General features: G+C 37.4%; 1 protein-coding gene across 8 annotated transcripts in view; it reads right to left on the minus strand.

Annotated features, from left to right (window-relative positions):
* The window catches only part of LOC124167167 (GRAM domain-containing protein 2B-like), a 648,383-nt gene that overhangs the window by 225,651 nt on the left and 409,509 nt on the right, over positions 1-13,223 (minus strand). The gene's annotated exons all lie outside the window — the stretch shown is intronic.

The following is a 13,223-nucleotide window of genomic DNA, read 5'->3' on the forward strand; positions in this document are numbered from 1 at the left end:
ATGACATAGATTCAAATTAAAGCCATGATAAATTATAACTTCACAATAAGTAAATTCACACCTGTTAGCATCGACATAAAAAATGCTCTCAAATTCACTACATACCGTGCATAGATTCTGAAGGAAATGCGAAAAGATAAATAGGAGAATATCAAATGCGATAGGTAGCTTCCATTATACCTTTTTCAATTTTTAAAAATTCAAATGAAGTGAAATCTCATTCATATTTTATCCTGAAAATTCCAAGCTATTTTTCTTTTAACTCAACCCCAATATCATCATTATTGGTCAGCCTATTACTTCTATTATCACGAAAGTTTATTATTGAGCTTCGTATTCTCTCTTTTAATCTACTGCCAGCAGAAAACGTACACTCATAAAGTTATACCACCACACACAACCAAAATTTAACTTACACGCAGTCAGGTGACATCAACCTATAGACATTGCTGTTCCGGAATATGAGTTCGATTCATCTGAGGAACTTTTTAATCATTTTACATCCATGATGGCGACAAATCTCACGAAGAATAATTTTACGTTTTTATTAAGTCACTTTGTCTGTTTGCTTGTTTTTCTTCCAAAATCTTTTCTTCCTTCTTTTTCTTGTAAAAATCTTGGAGCTCAAATTTTACCCTCTTCCCGATTAGATATCGATTTCAAATTTTGAATACGGATCAGAACTGGATAACAATGTATTCCTACGCCATTCCCCGTTCTTAAGAGTTCGTATGAGCCACCATTTTCGACAATTAACACTTGCATTAATTGTTCAGCTGCAGCATATATTTTAACGATTGGCGATGACTCAATACTGATTCCGGTTGTTGTGAGCAGAACGAATGACAGTAATCGAGTTTCCTAATAATATTACCATTAAATTAATCCGAAAATAAACGTTTTAATTTAAACTAGAAAGAAGAAAATCGCACAATATTTTAAACGATTAGTAAATAACTAACTATTTTCTTCTAACTTAAAAACATGAAAATAATAAAGCCTCCCAAAATCCCACGTTTAAATTTTACAGAGAAAATGTTGATGTTCAAACCCAAAACCTAAGAGCGCGTTAATTTCAACATATTAAATCTAATTATACTACTGCATATATTCAATACAATACTGCAATCAAATCTTAAATAAATGATGGTGAATTTATATCACTTCAAAATTAAATACAAAGCGAAGGCGCATTACGTCTTTGGATTTCAACATGTAGTTTTTTTTATCTGTAAAACCTTAACTTGGGGCAATGGTGTAAGGCAAGGTTTTTTTTATTTTCTACTAATTAGTTCGAATGAAAACGTGGGTTTTTAAATGAATTTTATAATTTGTCGTATCGTAATATTTTAACACGATCAAGGTTTGGCCATTCTTTGTATGTAATTTCTCCGTTATGCCTTATTATAAAAGGTAATCTACGGGGAATGGAGACAAAAATAAGGAAAAAAAGAAAATTTTGAAGTAACAACTCAAAACCACCAAAAGCTGAGATAAATTTTGAAGTGTTCGTATGGAGTGATGAAAATTAAGGTGATAAGGCACGAAAAGTATAGAAGCCAAATTTTAGATCGGAGAATCCACGAACTCTTGAAGCGATGATATGGAACCACTTCCTGAAATATTTATACAAATTTAATTGACACTTAAAGAAATCGATGAAGCTCAAAGAGTATTTGAATATTTTTAAAACAAGTATTCTCAGCTCGTATACAAACCTATGTCGTGCGTTTTTCACGGAATAACTCGTAATATAGAGTATTAAAAAACGCTTCAGTAAGGATTAACAATTATTATAGTTGGGTGCGTAAAAATGCATCGCATTCGATTTAAAAAAACCTTAAAATTTAAAGTCTTCGACCGCGTATAAGTAATTGACGAACGAAATTTGTCGCGAGTGACCAACATCCGTGATCGGTTTCGAATGATCGACGAACGACATCGGTCGCGAAAGACGCGAAAAGTATGACTCGTTCGTCGGAGTGATCCCTTTCATCAATCAATCACACAAAAGATCTCAATCGTGCATTTCGGTCGTTCACGCCCGACCCATCACCACCCTTAGCGATGAGTCGAAAGGGCTAAGCAAAGGAAAAAATAAAGAACGGCGATCAAAAATCACATTCGCTGCTTCTATTACCGGAAACAACACGCCGCAGGCATGGAAACACATCAACAACGAACTTTACGGTTTCCATCATCATCAAATATGCGAGGAAGCTACTCGAGACGCTGCCATTTTTAACCTCCACCGACGGTATATAGGTATATCGGCTCCAAAGATTAAAACCGCCGCGGAAACGAAAAAACACACCGTCCGCACAAATACGCTCCAAAGTAAGCACATTAAAAGCACCAAAAAATTTGCGAGCACCGTTAACAGAATATTCTGAAAACCTTTTTTCGTGCCTTAACTTAGCAAAATAGGCATGTACCGCAAACTGAACAACTTCATGGCCAACGCAGGGAAATAAAGATCACGAAATGTAACATGGTACTTACCTCCTGACAAATTTGTGCGTAAAAGCTGAATTTATATTAATATGTTGGCATAAATAGATGGAAATCTATTTTTTATCTAGTTTATTTGAACGTTTTTGACTGATAGCGGACTAAATATAATAGGTGCCATCATTTTTTCAATAGTAGATGAATGGAGAGCCACACATATTAATGATTCGAGTAATCTCTGCATTGTATCAGCGATGAAATTTTCAACGAATCTCATTCAATAGATAAGGCTATTCAATGCACAAAACTTAGCAACGTTTAGCGCTAATATGCTCGAACTATAATCACTAAAAAGGGTAAACTATACATATTTAAAATTACATGAGAGCTGGGGATAAAACGTATCCGTAATTAAATAAGAGTTAATGTAGTCTCTCTCCTCATCCCTAATCCCCAGTGTCGTAGGCCCCGCCTCCTGATGCGACGCCGCACGAAGCATTCCGAGTTTGCACGACTGAGCCAGTCACAAACACATTTCATATGAATCATAGTCCGCAAGATAATGTAACTTGCAGCACATTCGAAAAGTTATTTACACATCGGCGAAGCATTTCCAATGTTCACCGGCCTTACAAAAAGTTCAGAGTCACTTAATTAGAAAGTGCTTATTTAGAGCCACCAAGTCACGATATTAAAGCGGTTGTTTCCCTTGGGACGATATTTTTATCACCACTGGAAAGCACTCCACATCGTCCGTTGACTCAGCACACTATTACGACACAAAGAGCTTGCATTATTTCAATTTGCGGAATATGATAAATATAAATAAGGCAAAGTATGCGAGAGAATGAATAGCATTGGCATGATAAGTCTCGACATTTTCAAGTTTTTTTTTTTGGAATTATTCGGCCACCCGCTCATGGTTTTGTAGGAAGGAATAAAAAATGGAAGATTTTTCGGATAGGGCCTCATTAGTTTGACCCACATTTCAACGGCCTCGATCGACCGAACGGAAAAATCCAACATGAGGAGTAATCACTCACGAGTTTTACTGAGCTAATACGGCCCACTTTGGATCGCGTGAAGAAAAGACAGTCGCTTAGAAGTAACGAGAGTTTGAGGTTCTGAAAAACAATAGGAAATGCATTTTTAACCTTAGATGCGACCCAGACAATTCATGCTCAAATCTAGTAATCGTGGAATAAAAAAGCGTGAATTCATCTAAAAAATATATGCTTCTACACAACCTGGCTCGATTAGATGATTATACACGGTGGTCTAAGGAGACCATACGTTTACATTCGATCAAGTATTATATAGAGTCCTTGTTGGGAGGAAAAACGAATTCCCTTAATAATTCATTCGGAAAAATTTCATTTTTTATCGATTTCCTTGGACCTAGAAATAAGGTGCGTTTTGAGATGATTTTCTCGTTGGCTTTCTGAACTATTTCCGTGATTAATAATGGGCAAAGCACTTGCAAAAAAAAACCAGCTAGGCATTTTGGCCTATTATATGAGTAAAATGTTTCATACTTGAGGCATGAGAATTCAGAGAGAGAGAGGAGAGACTTCACACCGAAGTTAATAATGAGAAAAACTTTCGTACTCAAGATACAGCCATACATTGACGATGGTAAAACTCTATGCAACCTGAAAATTTCAATATAAGAGCGTAAGTTTTGAACAAACAAAATGTCAGGGCGAATAAATCAAATTAGGTGTTATATTGATATATTGTTCTAAGAATTAAAATAATATAGAACTTATTTGGTCTTTAATAGGAGTTATATTTATTTAAAGGATATATCACTCACTCTATAGAGGTCCTTTGACGCGACTTATTACTAGTAAAAAATATACGCTCTAACTTTGACATTTCCAAGTCTCTTATCAACATCGCCTTCTTCTGAAAATGAAAATTTTCTCGGGGGAGAGCTAAGATTTTAATACCCGTTTCGTAAACAGGAAAATGTTAACAGGAGCTTAATCTATGTACATTAAAATTTCAAGACGATAGCGTGAGTTCCGAACATGTAATTAGTCAGGAAAAAGTTATAATATGACCGGTCAAGAAGGTGAACGTGTTCTCTTTAACTGAAAATGTGATAATAACTTGCATACAAACGTACCCAATGGATTTGACACTTCATAATTTTTTTGCAGCTAGCGAAAATATAACCAATGCCACAAATAAAAAAAATTGCCGGGTTCAAAAATACTTCGTAAAGAGGATTGAAATGCATTGAAGGTCACGCCAAGCATTGATTTTTTTCGATTCAGGGGCAATTGCAGCGGTACAGTCGAAAGCTATCAAGTGATGGACGTCTTACCCATTAGCCAAGTAGGCTTAGCGATAAGGAATGGAGTGAAAACGCCAGAGGAATGCTTTCTCGTTTGAGATCAACGGAATCGCTCCTAGCTCTCGAGGGGAGAGCGGTTTGGACAGAGAACAGAAAGGTGATTGGGGGTGAGGGAGGATAAACAAATGAAGGTGAAGGCAGCGCCACAAGCGAAGAATCGCGAACGGGGGGAGAGGGAACTTGGCCAAGGTCAAGAATCACGATTCCAGCCAATGATTTTTTTGCACGAGTTCGAAAAATTAAGTATATTGAGCTTAATCGGAGTGCATTGAGCTTGATTAGTCGCTACATTGCACAGAAAGTGTTCCGTACTCTCTAAGCTTAAAATTATATCCTCATGAAAACGCTGATTATATTTTCACTGAAAGCGAATATAGCAGGTAAAGTCATGCAATCATAGTGACTCAGCTTCTTAACTTCTAAGCACAGTTTACGTGAAAAAAATCCATCATCAAACCAATTTGAGGCTGATTTACAATAATAATTGATATTAAAAATAAGCAGAGCAACACATTGAAGCAGCGTTAAATTTGCGAAAAACTCTCAGGAAATTCGACAAACATACGTAAAATATTATTATTATTATTATCATCTGGAGATAAGAATACTGAGTCAAAATCTTGGTAGGTTGGACAAAAAACCATTTTGTGGATGTTAAAATGCCAGACGTAAATAATATAGAGAAACTAGGAAACGTCACCCATTATAATACAGCAGTTAGTGAGAACAATAACATGGATTTAAAATTATTTAACCATTGATGTATGATTTACAGTAGTTTCCGGTAAAAGCAGTTTCACGCTTGTATATGTTTTGAATTTATGTTAATGCTTGGTCGGTACGGCTAATTTCTACTGTTGAAAGGGAAGAAAGCTGAATAAATTTGGATTTATAAACGAAGAATCGGAAGAAAACTAAAGGTATTGAAAAATTGAATTTTGTCAAAAATTGAAAAAGTGTCATTGCTTTTTCCGTACAATGATACAAATTATGAACCGATTTCTTCGGTGTAAGTAACGTAAAAAATCATAAGAAGAAGTGTCTGCACCGAATTCAATGCTTTTCTTATGATAGGCATTGAGTTAACATTAATTGGATATAAAAACAGCCAAAAATTTTCTCGCAAAAACTCTTACTTGATGCAGCGATAAATGAACGGAATTAGCGTTTGAACGGAACAGCGACATTCGGAATATATTCTAGCTTGGCATCCTTATCAGGGTCCCAAAAGCTCCGCGAAGGACCACAGGTTGCAACCTAAATTACCTTAGCGAGGTCCCTTCATATACAATTTGGGTGGTGTGCTTGGTCTGTGGTAATCCCAGGCGGGGAAGTAACATCCCCGTAAACTATATACCACCACAGTAGAATATTCTGGAAGAGAAGTTTTCGGTTTGATGAGTACTGCCAGATTTTACGGCCATTGGAGAGAATTTTGAACTGTTGATCAATGGAGTTCCACCGGGTTCATTCCCCTTTATTAAATATTCGTCCAAAATACCGGGTGTTTATAAACGAATATCGGGGTTTTCACGCTTTATAATATTTATTACATTATACTTACAGTAATAAATTATACGTCAAATGAAAGAGCAACTCAAACTTTTGTTTTTTAGCAACAATTTTTGTTTGCAAAGACTAAATCCGTGCAACGCGCGCTCCGCATTAAATTCGGTTGTTATCCTCTAAATGGCAATGACATCCGTAGATGGTATCATCAGTTTGAAGATACAGGCTGCCTCTGTAAACGGAAGAACACGGGACGACCAAGAGTTAGCGAAGAGACTGTTGAGCGAGTGAGAGAGTCGTTCACTCGTAGCCCAAAGAAATCAGTCCGAAAGGCTAGTCGTGCATTAGAAATTGCAGTGTCGACTGCTTGGAAAGTTTTAAGGAAACGCTTACAACTACGCCCTTACCGTTAACAGTTATTACACACTCTAAAGCCTACAGACCACGGATTACCTGCCAACTTCACCATGGAAATGTTGTTTCATGACGATGATGATTTTCTGGATCATGTTGTCTTCGGTGATGTGTCGACCTTTCACCTCAGTGGACATGTAAACACTCAAAATGTGCTGTTCTGGGGTTACTGTGCAACACACGTTGCACAATAACTACAGATTCAGTCTTTGAAAACTGTAAAACACAAAACGCTTTCTGTTCACTAGTCGCCATCTTTGCTACTACCGCTTTCTAGCGGATCGCGGCGGAAACATTTCACGCACATGTGCATTGTTGCTAAAAAACAAAACTGTTTGAATTTTTCTTTCATTTGGCATATAATTTATAACTATAAGTATAATGTAATGAATATTATTAAGCGTTAAAACTCCGATATTCTTTTTTAAACACCCTATATACGTATCCTAGCAATTAATGGGCTCCCGCAGTCCAGCACCTGTGTTGCCAGAAGCCGCCTGTTCTTATTTTCCCATTCTCGTAAACCAAGATTCGATGCATGCATTCCCCATTTCATCTTGGCACTGGGAACGGGCCCAAATCCAACCTTCAAATCACAGGGCAAATATAGGGCGGACCACTTTCAAGGAAGCCGAACTGCATCTGTCTATTCATCGGAGGGTGAGAAAATGCCCAGGTGCAATGGTAATGGCGCAGTCAGAATAAGACTCTAGAAGGCTGGTTTGAAAACATTTCTTCCCTCGCGCTCCAAAGGAAGCTTAATTATTCAAGCTATAATATATATTTTTATTTTCTTCAGAACCGCTAGTTTGTTTCCACTGTAAATAAATCTACATCTACTAACTACACCGCAAGCCGCCTAAATAGGCCTGTAGCAATGAGTGTTAGGATAGCAGACGCAAACAAAAAAGGAAGAGAAAAGACGGTGTACAATGAATAAGACTACTAAGTCCCATCTATCATTCATTTAAGTCCTTTATTGTTCGGGGAAAAAGACGAGTTCCTATACCCATCTGCTAGGCATAGTAGCTAAATAAGTTAAATATTTAACAGATACAAATAATATGCACACAATCCTTGTTACATTGTAATAATAGCCTACGATATTACGAAAGTTTTTTTTTTAGGTTTCGAAGGTGGAAACCTGTTTACAGCCATCATCAACTGCATTACCTGCACTTCTTAGAGCATTTCAACACGTTACTAACCAGGACGCAATAGGATCTCTGCAAGGAGGAAAGAGATTTATTTACGAAACAATTGCTATAATATAACGATCTAAAAAAACTGAAAAAATATTGAGACAATAGCATAACGAAACTGTAATCAATAATCGAGGCAATTGCACCGGTAACAGCGTAGTAAGAATAAAACTCCAGAAGACGGGGTTCAAAAATTTTTTTGCAATCATATACACGCCACAGCCAAGAAAGTTAGACCTATGCAAGCATTGATTTTGTTTTTTTCTTCGATATTCATGCCTTCACAAAAAGCAGGTACAACCGTTTCACAAAATACCGTAAAATGGGGTGACTTTGTGACAAGTTTTGCACTTTTTCACTCGCACGCTGATTGATTTTTAAGATAAACTGAAACGAATGGCGTCACAAGATAGCTTCAACTTTCCTTTACAAGATTATGTCTTCAAAAAATCTGTATCTTTAATATGAACAACTATATAAAGGGAAAACGTTGTCACAAAGTCACCCCACCCTGTGGGGTGACTTTGTGACAACATTTTTTTCAGGTTACAAAGTACAGGAAAAAATTAATGTCACAATTTCGACCAATTAAAAAGTATATTTACTTAATGTAAAAGTGTTTTATGCTTTGGCAAAGCTACAACATTTTTACAAGCGTTGAAAAGGGATCTCCCTAATCGATATTTTTCACCTCAAAGAACCCTCGCTTTCCTACAGCTCTTGGGGGGTCGATGGCATACAAAACTTCTTCCTTAGAATATAAAATAGCATCTTCTTTAGTAGGCCACTTCCAGTACATACTGGTCCTCTCCATTACACTAACGATGTATCCCTCGAGTTTTTCTTCCGTCACCCTTCCTGGAAAAAGTTTCCCTTCAAAGTTGACCACTACAAAATCATCCACTTTGAAGATATGTTTTTCAGGCGCCATGCCGTTGATTCCCAGGACGTCTTTAGCATTTGGAATCACCGTGGTGGGAGTCGTTTCAACATCTGAATCCTCCAAATTGCTGAAAGATTCATCCAGCACGTCGGGGTCACTGGGATCTTCATCCGTCCAGTTCTTCTTTCCGTCGTTGACTTCGTCTGAAGAGCTTTCACTGGCGCTGCTTTCTTCAGAGAAATTGACTACCGGTACAGCCTTTTTCTTGCCACCGCTGGATCTAGAAGCAGGACTGGCTGACCGGATCGTCCTGGACGTTTGTTTCATCATAATTCCATATTTTTTCTGGCGGAATATCCTCTAGCTCCTTCTCTAAATGCTGAAAATATTCGTCAATCACTTCATTGTCAGTCGCGGCTCTTGCATAGGTGATATTTTTGGCGACGCGTTCGGAGAGAATATCCTTGTGCCGCTTCATAAATGACATGGCCCACTCTCTCCCAGGTAAGTTTTTATTAGTAAACGCGGGAACTTTTCTCCCGGTTCGATCAAGATATGATTTAACGACGCAACGCAAATCAAAAGACGTCATTGGGAAACCGTAAGCTGCCATTGCAATGGAATGAGCAACGAACGTATCCTCTTCTTCTTTTGTGAAAACAGGTTGACCCCCATGCTCTCTTTTAGGTTTGACTGTCTCTGGGCTTAGGTTGGCTGAACCTTTTATCTCTTTGGTTTTGTTCCACAAGGTGTTTCGATGAATATTGAATCTAAGAGCAGAAAAAATGAACGTATGAAACGGTATACCGCACCGGTACCTGATTTTTTAATTCTGAGAAAAATGGCTTTTAAAAGATGTTTAATAGAAAAAATTTTCCAAGAATCTAAACATTATCAGATTTTTAAGAAGGTAGGCTTATTGCTTGCACAGACCCTTCCTTCATCAAGGAAAAATGCCAAAAGTTGCACATCGGGTTTAAATACCCGTTAAATGACAGCAAAGTTGGTATGAATGGCTACTAACCTTTCAGATGCTGCTCGCAGGGTCATTTTCTTTGTTAAAACCAATTTTACGGCCTTATTTAACGTCTCTGGAGAGTAATTTCTATAGGATCGTGCACCCAACTTCTTTTTATAAGTCCTCATCTTCCTTTCAGTATTGTAAAAACAAAAAACATGATAAAATTTAACCTAAAGCCATGGTGGGGTGACTTTGTGACAAGTTGGCGTGTCACAAAGTCACCACACAAATTGCGTGCATTTCAGTTTTTTTGTCATATGTTCAACAAATATGGCTTGATTTAATCGATACTCTAGGATAATTTGCCCAACATATTAACAAGCATATGTACATACCTGTTTTAGATGTGTCTTGAACAGAAAAGTTTTCACGATATAAAGTTTCACTCCTTTTACGAAAGCGTAACAAGTAGTATTGCCAGGCAATGGCGTCGGAATGAACTACACGTGTGCAGAAGCTCCACCCGGCTTCCACTACATGGCGCCGCATGTCTGACAAAGGCATTGTACGGTACATCTCTTTCCTGAGACGAGCTGTTGCGACGCGAGATTTAAAATACGAAAACTGAACCCCTTGTCACAATGTCACCCCACCAGTCACAAAGTCTCATCTTACGGTACTTGGGTGAACTACACTTGTTGCATATCACAGAATAGTAAGCTCGACTCAATGCCAAATCGGACAGGAAGAAATGATAATGATTTTGGAAAAGAACACTACCAGACTATCTGAAAAGGCTGAGCTAACTGAATAAATATTCATTTTGAAAATATCCATGAAGATGTGAATGAAATTTTGCATTTTTTAAATAATTTCTACAGATAAAATTTAAACACAATCCGAAGAAAAAAAATTAAAAATCACTAGCATATTCATTTGCTGGTAAAATATTTTTTTTAGAAAAAATTCAACAAGGAAACTCAGTATTCTCCTAGATCGAACGTAAAATTAATAAGATCCTGAAAGAAAACCCATTTTAATTCTTCGTGGCGTAGTTACCACCTACAAGTAACTCTGAATCAACAGCTTTACTAAAACCCTCACTGAAATGCTAGTAACATTGGGAACTCAATTCTAAGTTCAAAAATCCTTGATCCAAATATTTTTCCTATTGTTTCAGGCGATTTTAGAGGGGATCGATTCTATGACTTCTTTGTAGCTTCGTTCACCCAAAACATTTGAATGAACCAGTTATTCAGAGGTCAGAAGTGGGCCTAATGGTATATAGATTTATTGAATCATTTCAATAACGAGACTCGGTATTCTCCTCGATCGAACCTAAAATTAGTAGGATTCAGTAATAAAGCCCATTTCATTCTACGCACCGTACTTACTACCTAACTCTATTAATACATATTTACTAAAAACACTGACTGAAATGCAAATGCTATTATAAACTCAGGTCTATATTAAAGTAAGGAACTCCATCAATAGGGTGGTTTCCTACTATTTTTTTATTGCCTAAATATAAAGATTATTACTCCTGGAGTACGTATTTCACGCTTTTAGGTTTTTAAATGACGTTATCTATTTTTTGCGATTAAATGAAAAGTGAACATTTTCAAGCGCGCGAAAACGCGACGAGTAAGTATGAATGCCGGGAAAACTCCCGTGTGACGTCGTTCTGGTTTCCGCTGCCGTAAGTGAGGTGACCTTGGGGCGAGGCTCTGAGCGCTGATACGACGCAGGATGCTAGCAGGTAGCAGAGTACAATGCTAGCTGGTAGCGCTTGCCTTAACTTAGGATTATTAATACCTTATCAAACGAAGAAAACTTTCCGACCTTAGCCAGTTTTAATAGGTGATTATTAAAACATGTTTCCCTGAGCTCTGTGTCTCATGCATGCATCGGCAACCTCAGACGATGTAAAACTCTTATCTACTCGTATAGAAACTAGGTCCCTGTGACGTCACGTGGAGTGGAATCGCATGGGCGCCAATCTGGCCTTTTTCAGATGAGGTTAAAATTGACCGTTGCCATTCGTCTAAACTGGGATTTCTAAAACCAAATAATTTGTATATTATGAATACACAAATTGTGGGTAACGAATCGCAATCAATGCCTTTCGTTTTCTTTGATGAAGGAAACTACTCTATTGTTAATGTAAACTCAGGTCTATATTGAAGTAAGAAACTCCATCAATTCTCCTCCTATTCGACTATCCCTTATGCAACGTATTCCATCCGCTTGGCTGTCTTCCCATTCACATCCCTTGCACGCAGAGCGTCGAATTGAGAAATCCGGAAGGTATATAATGGCAAGGGCGTTTGCGCAACTAGCTCTCAGCAGAGTAGGAGAGTATCGAGTGAGGGATATCCACACTACGTACTCTTTGCCTTCTTCCCTTCGGCTTAGTGAGACGGCGTCGCCCTTGGCAAAGAGCGAGGAAAACTCTGACGACCCGGCACGACCTTCCTGTGACCGCTTTTCACTCACTCCGTTCCGTAAGAACTCCATACCCGCTCTTTGTGCGATAAAAACTTACTTTATACGGGAAAGTAGTTTAAATCTTTAGTTAAATCTTTGTAAGACTCTTGTGACAATCAATGGTGAAGGCATGTTAATCGATAATCATTCAAAATCAAAATTAATAATAGCAAAATCCTCATAAATAAATAATGAGAAAATAGCATATCGAAAATATAACCAATAATCGTGGCAAATGCATCCGTAACAGCGTAATCATAAATCGTAAGAACTCTAAACCCGCTCTTTGCGTGAGAAAAGCGTGCCTTATTCGGCAAAGTAGTTCAAATTTTTAATTAAATTTTTGTAGAATGCACGTACCGACTACATTAGTACGTAAAAGAGAATAAAATACACTAAATAAACTTTCATGAATACACTAGTACGCCGTTGTAATACAGAAGGCATGTAAATCTATCAAATAAAAAAATAATGGTTGCATTAACTCATTTGAAAATAATGAGAAAATAACATCACGAAACTATAACCAACAATCGAGAAAAATGCGAGGCAAAGGCAGAGTTGAAACGATGCAATGTAGGAAATATAAACTGCAGCATGTTCCGAAGTGGGATTTTTGGGACTGTTGGGATTCTAATTTAGGATATCCAAAGATAACTTCCACCAAATTTCAGCTTGTTAAACCGCTATCCCGAAGTTCAACCAAATTACGCCTCAAATTCTGGCATTATCTTTCTGCTTGCCCTCCTCTAACGAAGGCTCCCCTCACCATTCCATTCAAAGCAATTTCCTTCATTAAGAATTTCACTCAATTTAATTTTCGGAAGGAAGTGGGCTGTTTTGAATCACACTACGACTTACACTAAAGTAAAAAATAATAAAATTATCTCTAAACCCAGAAAATGTCCAAAGTTGAATACAATATATTATAAGCAAAAAGTACATTCTAATGAA

Source organism: Ischnura elegans, chromosome 10, assembly GCF_921293095.1.
Source record: "Ischnura elegans chromosome 10, ioIscEleg1.1, whole genome shotgun sequence".
NCBI lineage: Eukaryota > Metazoa > Arthropoda > Insecta > Odonata > Coenagrionidae > Ischnura > Ischnura elegans.